An 8,089-nucleotide genomic window follows, 5' to 3' on the forward strand; every position below is an offset into this window, starting at 1 on the left:
TCATAACTATTAAAATGCCCCAATGGCCTGACCAGGTGGTGGCGCAGTGGGTAGAGCGTTGGACTGGAATGCGGAGGACCCAGGTTCGAGACCTCGAGGTCGCCAGCTTGAGCACGGGCTCATCTGGTTTGAGCAAAGTTCACCAGCTTAGACCCAAGGTCGCTGGCTAGTGCAAGGGGTCACTCTGTCTGCTGAAGGCCTGCGATCAAGGCACATATGAGAAAGCAATCAATGAACAACTAAGGTGTCGCAACGAGAAACTGATGATTGATGCTTCTCATCTCTCTCCGTTCCTGTCTGTTTGTCTCTATCTATCCCTCTCTCTGACTCTCTCTGTCTCTGTAAAAAAAAATTTTAAAAAAATGCCCCAATGGTTTGTATATAATAAAGGGAGAAGTGAAACATTTTAGGCAGCAGCAGCCCTCAGTTTCGAATAGATAGGACACTCTCATAATCCAAACAATTAAGGAGACTGAATTAACTGGGAGGAACTTGGCTGGAAAGCCAGGCAGGAACTGTCTGTGGAATTTAGTGCCTGACCCTGTAGGGTTCATTCAATTATTCTGGGAATCACTGATCATAGGCTTGGAATTATGATAGGTGACGAACTCAGCCACCTTTACTGTCTCAGAAAGACTCACTCCTGAGAGTCAGGAGCCAGGAGCCAAATCAAAGACACATTTAGGAAAGGGAGAAACCAAGGAAAGGAGAAGCAGCTCCTCTGCCTCACTTCTGGAGTACAGGTGATGCCCCACTCTTTGATGTGGGTTCCACCCTAAAGCTTTAGAAGATGGAGTGGACTGGGTAGGGGAATGAAAGAGAGGAAGAAGCTGACGATATCAGAAAAAGGAAGGTCCCACCTTCAGCAAGACAATAACCCTCCCAGCTCTTTCAGGGACTAGTGCTGAAGAGTGGGGATTCATTGTGTCATCCTCAATGTAGAAATGTTAATCCCCAGTGGTTGGTAAAACTCCTCTCTCCCTCTGCATGGCTCAGACATTAGGACACTGACCAGAGGTACATTTACCCTCTAGCTAAGGAAGATACTTTCACAGACCACTTACAAAATCACTGGAGGAGTCCTAGCAATGTGTTAACATGGTTACAGGTTTTGTAAAATTTGAAAATATTTAAACTGCAATTGAAGCAGGAAAGTTATACTATAACTTTAAGAGGTAAATCACAAATGGAGACATTATTTAATTTTTTGAGAGAGGGACAGGAAGGGAGAGAGATGAGAAGCATCAACTTGTAGTTGTAGTTGCATCACTTTAGTTGTTTGATTGCTTCTCATACATGCCTTGACTGTGGGGTAGGGCTCAAGCCAAGCTAGTGACTCAAGCCAGAGACTTCTGGACTCAAGCCAGTGAACTTGGGATCATGTTAATGATCCCCCCTGAAGCCGGAGACCTTGGGGTTGTTAACCTAGGACCTCAGGTAGATGCTCTATCCACTGCGCCACCACCAGTCTGGCAGAATATAACATATTTAGAGATAAGGTCTATAAAGAGGCAACTAAGTTTAAATGAGGTCTTTAGAGCAACTGGTATCCTTATGATAATAGGAAATTTGGACATGCACATAGGAACGACCATATGAAGACATTGTAAGAAAATGGCTATCTATAAGCCAAGGATAGAGGAACTGCTGAATGAAATCAACCTGCTGACACCTTGATCTCGGAAACACCTTGATCTTAGACTTCTAGCCTCTAGAACTGTGAGAGAATTTCTGTTGTTTAAGGCAGTGGTTTTCAACTGCCCGTCAACAGCAGGGTGGTTAATCTTTCGCAGATAAGCACAAAACCTCTGGTGGACCAGCAGTTGAAAACCACTGGTGTAAGCCACCCAGTCTGTAGACTTTGTTATGGCAGCTCTAGAAAATGAATACATTTATCTTCCAGGAATATTCTTAATGTCAACAGTTCAGAGTTATACCAGGTCCTTGACTGATATGTCATTCAACATTTTGTTATAATGTAGATGAGTTGCCATAGGAACTTAACTCTTGATTACATCAATTAGCCTTTAGTAAAGTTGGTTTCATTATACCTTATTTTGCTTAAAGTCTCAGCACCTATCAACACATTGAGGATTTTCTGTATATGTCATGTCAATGCAAATTTCAACTGCTCCAAAATTATACACATATATAAAATAAATTTGATAGTTTTTTTTTTACCCAGTTTGACAAAAATCCTAAAAATTATGACATTATCACTTAGAAGGTATGGTGAAATGTTTCTATATTATCAATAAAGTGATTAATAGAAGAATTAATTACCCTTCTACACTCTTCATAGAAAATGTTGTATATAATCATCATATGAAAATGTTATCAAAGAGCATGCAGCCAAAACAAAATTATAGGAAAAAAGTAGGTTTCCCAGGTAGATAAGTTTGAATTTAAGTTTGTGATATTGTAGTATTTGTTAACTTTTGAAATCTGTAATTTGTTCCTCTTTTCCCATTCGAGAATATATTCTTTTGTGCCTAACATTTATTTTTCTTTTAAAAAGTCCAGAAAAGGTCCTTGTCTGCTTGTTACCCCAGAAGTTGGATTTACCCTGGGCTTGACTAAAAGGATATGGTGAATTTCTGCTGTTTAGGGGAACCATGCTATTCTTGCCACGTCTCTCAAGAAATACCAGAGTTAAGGGTTGACCCATCAGAACTGCAAGTATTAAGGATTTGGGATAGCAAAAGCTGCAATGAATGAGTTTGTGGAAGAAAGGGTTGAGGCAGGCCAAACTGAGACCTAAGAAGTCTGGAAAGACATTAGGGCCACAGAGGGACCCTCAGCAATAAGCCATGGTGTGAATTGGAAACCCCTCACTTACATCTCCTTGGATGTCTGCTCCTCATGCTGACTCCTCTTTAGTATATGTAGTTTCACTTACATGTACCCGAGTGGATACCCTGCAGTGACATCACAACTTAGCTATTATGATGTAATAAGGAGGCATCTGATTATTCTCAGGTTAAGGCTTCCCTATTAAGAGCACTGTCTCGCCTGACCAGGCGGTGGCGCAGTGGATAGAGCATCGGACTGGAATGCAGAGGACCCAGGTTCGAGGCTCCGAGGTTGCCGGCTTGAGCGCGGACTCATCTGGTTTGAGCAAAGCTCATCAGCTTGGACCCAAGGTCACTGGCATGAGCAAGGGGTTACTCGGTCTACTGAAGGCCCATGGTCAAGGCACATATGAGAAAGCAATCAATGAACAACTAAGGTGTCGCAATGTGGAACGAAAAACTAATGATTGATGTTTCTCATCTCTCTGTTCCTGTCTGTTTGTCCCTGTCTATCCTCTCTGACTGTCTCTCTGTCTCTGATAAAAAAAAATAAAAAAAAAGAACACTGTCTCATTAGTTTGTGAGTAATAGGATTTGTAATGGGATTCTTTCATCATTCAGGTGATATGACAGTCAATACTGTTAGAACTTGACCTTTTTCAAGGAACTCTCCCTTTAACAATATCTATTGCACCATTCTGGATTAGACAGAGATCCTTTTCATATTTCTCATCTTTGGCTTTAGGGTTGCCCTTAATAGGGAAAAGGGCCTTGCTCTTTTTTTCAGTGCTTAAGGAGCAGAATGTAACTTAAATGGTAAAGAAGAATAGCCCCCACCCAAGGGTAAACGGGAGGTTTCTACCAAAGTTATTCCCTTTAACTACACAAGCAGCTGATGTGAAGTGCCAGTGAACTGAAGTGCTGGGCCCTGATAACTTTCCCTACCACTACCCCAAATGGTGGTAGGATCCTATTGGCAGGTTTTATACCTGGGTGGCTCAACTCCTTCTCACCCAACTTTTGCATAGCCAGAGGACTCCAGTAGACAAGGAATAGGACTTTTTTTTTTTTTTTTGTGACAGAGACAGAGAGAGGAACAGATAGGGACAGACAGACAGGAAGGGAGAGAGATGAGAAGCATCAATTCTTCGTTGCAGCTCCTTAGTTGTTCATTGATTGCTTTCTCATTGCTGGCTCAAGTCAGCCACCATGGGGTCATGTCTATGATCCCACACTCAAGCCAGCAATCCCGCGCTCAAGCTGGTGAGCCAGCGCTCAAGCCAGTGGCCTCGGGGTTTCAAACCTGGGTCCTCTACATCCCAGTTCGACACTCTATCCACTGTGCCACCACCTGGTCAGGAGGGAATAAGACTTTTAAGAAATAAGATGAGACCTGGCCAGATGGCTTGGTTGGTTACAGCATTGGCCCAAACAGCAAAGGTTGCCTGTTTGACCCCTGGTTGGGGCACATAAAGAATGAATTGATGTTTCTCTCTCCCTTCCTCTTGGGCTGAAATAAGTTTTTTTTTTTGTTTTTTCTTTACAGGAACAGAGAGAGAGAGAGTCAGAGAGAGGGATAGATAGGGACAGACAGGAATGGAGAGAGATGAGAAGCATCAATCATCAGTTTTTCGTTGTGATACTTTAGTTGTTCATTTATTGATTTCTCATATGTGCCTTGACCGAGGCGGGGGGGGGGGGGCTAGAGCAGACCAAGTTATCCCTTGCTCGAGCCAGCGACCTTGAACTCAAGCTGGTGAGCTTTGCTCAAACCAGATGAGCCCGTGCTCAAGCTGACGACCTCGGGGTCTCGAACCTGGGTCCTCCGCATTCTAGTCCAACGCTCTATCCACTGTGCCACTGCCTGGTCAGGCTGAAATAAGTTTATTGAAAAAAAAAAAAAGTATTGTTTCTTAAAAAAAGAAAAAGGAAAGAAATGAGATGACAAGGAAATTGGGGGGTAGGTGGAAGAATCTTGCCTCTGAGTCTCTTGCTGTCCTCAGCCAAAAACAAAACTTCTCAATATCTGACAATATGTTCTTTTCATATTTCAACTTTATTTCAAATATGAGGTCTTTTTATTCAGATGGGAGGGCCTGTACAAATGAAGCTGAAGTGAGGCATAATACTAGTGGGTTTCAGGTCCAGTGACTAGGGCTGCACTATGAAGGAGGTGGGAAGGCTCTGGGAGGGCATGATGAGAACAGTGGTTCAGGGTGGGGGGGTCACATAGCAAAGTTTCCTGTCCAGGTTAAGCTAGTCAATGGGTGGGCTACTCAATCTTATTAGCAACATTTTTTCAGCAATATCACCAAAAGAAGTGCTAAAGCTGGGGACATTTACTAGTCTCATTTGTTCCTCCTTATACCTGGATGGGGAAGGGAATGGGAACTAGTAGCAGAAAAGGAAACATTTTTCATGTTATCCCTTGCCATCAAAAACTGTAGGTCTGTGTAGGTAGGGGGAAGGGGCAAAGAAGGGTAAATGGAGGTGGACTTTGCATGGGGTATGGGGGGACACGATGTGGTGTATAGAGGGTGTTATATTGAGTGGGACACTTGAAACCATGTCAACACAATAAACTAAAAAATAAAGCCTGGGCCCTGGCCGGTTGGCTCAGTGGTAGAGCGTCGGCCTGGCGTACGGGGGACCCGGGTTCGATTCCCGGCCAGGACACATAGGAGAAGCGCCCATTTGCTTCTCCACCCCCCCCTCCTTCCTCTCTGTCTCTCTCTTCCCCTCCCGCAGCCAAGGCTCCATTGGAGCAAAGATGGCCCGGGCACTGGGGATGGCTCCTTGGCCTCTGCCCCAGGCGCTAGAGTGGCTCTGGTCGCAGCAGAGCGACACCCTGGAGGGGCAGAGCATCGCCCCCTGGTGGGCGTGCCGGGTGGATCCCGGTCGGGCGCATGCGGGAGTCTGTCTGACTGTCTCTCCCCGTTTCCAGCTTCAGAAAAATACAAAAAATAATAATAATAAAATAAAAAATAAAGCCTGGCCTGACCAGGCACTAGTACAGTGGATAGAGCATCAGACTGGGATGCGGTGGACCCAGGTTCGAAACCCCGAGGCTGGTGGCTTGAGCACAGGCTCATCTGGTTTGTGCAAGGCTCACCAGCTTGAGCCCAAGGTTGCTGGTTTGAGTAAGGGGTCACTGGTCTGCTGTAGCCTCCCAGTCAAGGCACATGTGAGAAAGCAATCAATGAACAACTAAGATGCTGCAATGAAGAATGGATGCTTCTCAACTTTCTCCCTTCCTGTCTGTCCCTAGCTGTCCAGCTCTACGTCTATCACACACACACACACACACACACACAAGCCTGACCAATGGTGGCACAGTGGATAGAGTGTTGACCTGGGATGCTGAGGATCCAGGTTTGAAAACCTGAGTTCGCTGACTTGAGTGCAGGCTCATCCAGCTTGAGTGCAGGGTTGCTGGCTTGAGCATAGGATCATAGACATGATCCCATTGTTGCTACCTTAAAGCCTAAGGTCACTGGCTTGGCTTGAGCCCCTAGTCAAGACATGTATGAGAAGCAATCAATGAACTACTAAAGTGATGCAACTACAAGTTGATACTTCTTCTCTCCCTTCCTGTCTGTCCACCCCACCTATCTCACTAAAAACTCTGACCCTGCTGGAGTCACTTCTTATATCTGGATCTATGTCCTCATCTGTATGGGAGCCTGGATCCAATGACAATTCTTGCTTCAGGTCTCTGATTCTATGACCTGTCGATTGCAAGGATCCAAGGGAGTTCTAGAGAAACATGGAGTTAGCCCTGTAGTGGAATAATCCACTGCATGGCCTTGGATGGGAACACAGCCAACAAGAATGTTTTGCCAAGAGAATTGTTTTGTGACTTGAAGGTGGGTCACTGAAACAGGTTTATGTGACTAAAGGCGGTTGCTGGGCTTTTTCTCAGTAAAACATTCTCGTAAGATTTCTGTTCCTTTCAAGGTTATCCCTTGAGATAGAGAGGAATGTTGTGGGAACCATAGAAGCAATAGCAATTAATGCCTTTTGATATATTATTTTTAAGCTATCATGCAGGTGTACTCCATGTATCTTTAAGTAAAAGTTATGCTTGATGTTATGCCAGTTTCTCAGTGAACAAGCTTTTTGAAGTCTTGTGAATAAAAGTAGGACACAGCGCGAACTCAGGGCCATTTGCCTGAGTGAGTGGTGGTCCTTTGCTAGTCCATGATGATTTCGCCTGCTGATCTCTCTCTCTGCACCCCCGACTCACAACAACATAGCACAAGGAATGTGGGAGTTACATTGGAAAGTTGAGAAATTAGGGCATATTATGAAGGGAAATCATGAGCTACATTCACAAAGAGAAACAAAGAAAAAGGAGGAAGGCTATAGGACATCTGCCATCTGGATGAGGAAAGGGCAAGTGCTCCTACTATGTTGCTTTAAGGACCTAAGTCCCTAACCAGGGTAAGTTTCTCTTATGGCACTTGACAGTCCACAGCTGACATACTGTACTGTAATCAGCCTTTAGAGCAGAGGTCCCCAAACTACGGCCTGCGGGCCACATGCGGCCCCCTGAGGCCATTTATCCGGCCCCGCTGCACTTCCGGAAGGGGCACCTCTTTTATTGGTGGTCAATGAAAGGAGCACATTGACCATCTCATTAGCCAAAAGCAGGCCCATAGTTCCCATTGAAATACTGGTCAGTTTCTTGATTTAAATTTACTTGTTTTTTATTTTAAATATTGTATTTGTTCCTGTTTTGTTTTTTTACTTAAAAATATGTGTAGTGTGCATAGGGATTTGTTCATAGTTTTTTTTATAGTCCGGCCCTCCAACGGTCTGAGGGACAGTGAACTGGCCCCCTGTGTAAAAAGTTTGGGGACCCCTGCTTTAGAGGAAAGTCTCTATCACAATATCTAACCTATAACATATCCCTAAAGCTTCCACCACTCCTAATGTTTCCTAAATCAGATTAGGCTGTAAGCTTACCCCCCAGGCCCTGGGGCAGCTCTACATGGGAAGAACCAGGAGACTCTATTAGAGTCTATAAAGCTGAGAATGGCTGTGAGTGAGCCACAGTACTGTACTTCTTACAAAGAACAATGGATTATCCTTGGTTCCCTGACCCCAACCTGCTTGTATTTATCTACTAACACCAAGGCTCTCAGAGAGGGCCCAAGCACAGAGCCATCCAGTAACAGTCTTAGTTAGGGATTCTTCTGGCAGAAAGTTTAGGCAACTGGCCTGTTCAAGGTTAGTGGGGGGAATGTAAAGGGGCATGGCACACCAACAGAATGGAGGGTTGGCTAGGACCAGGG

The sequence above is a fragment of the Saccopteryx leptura genome, chromosome 6 (assembly GCF_036850995.1).
Source record: "Saccopteryx leptura isolate mSacLep1 chromosome 6, mSacLep1_pri_phased_curated, whole genome shotgun sequence".
Lineage (NCBI taxonomy): Eukaryota > Metazoa > Chordata > Mammalia > Chiroptera > Emballonuridae > Saccopteryx > Saccopteryx leptura.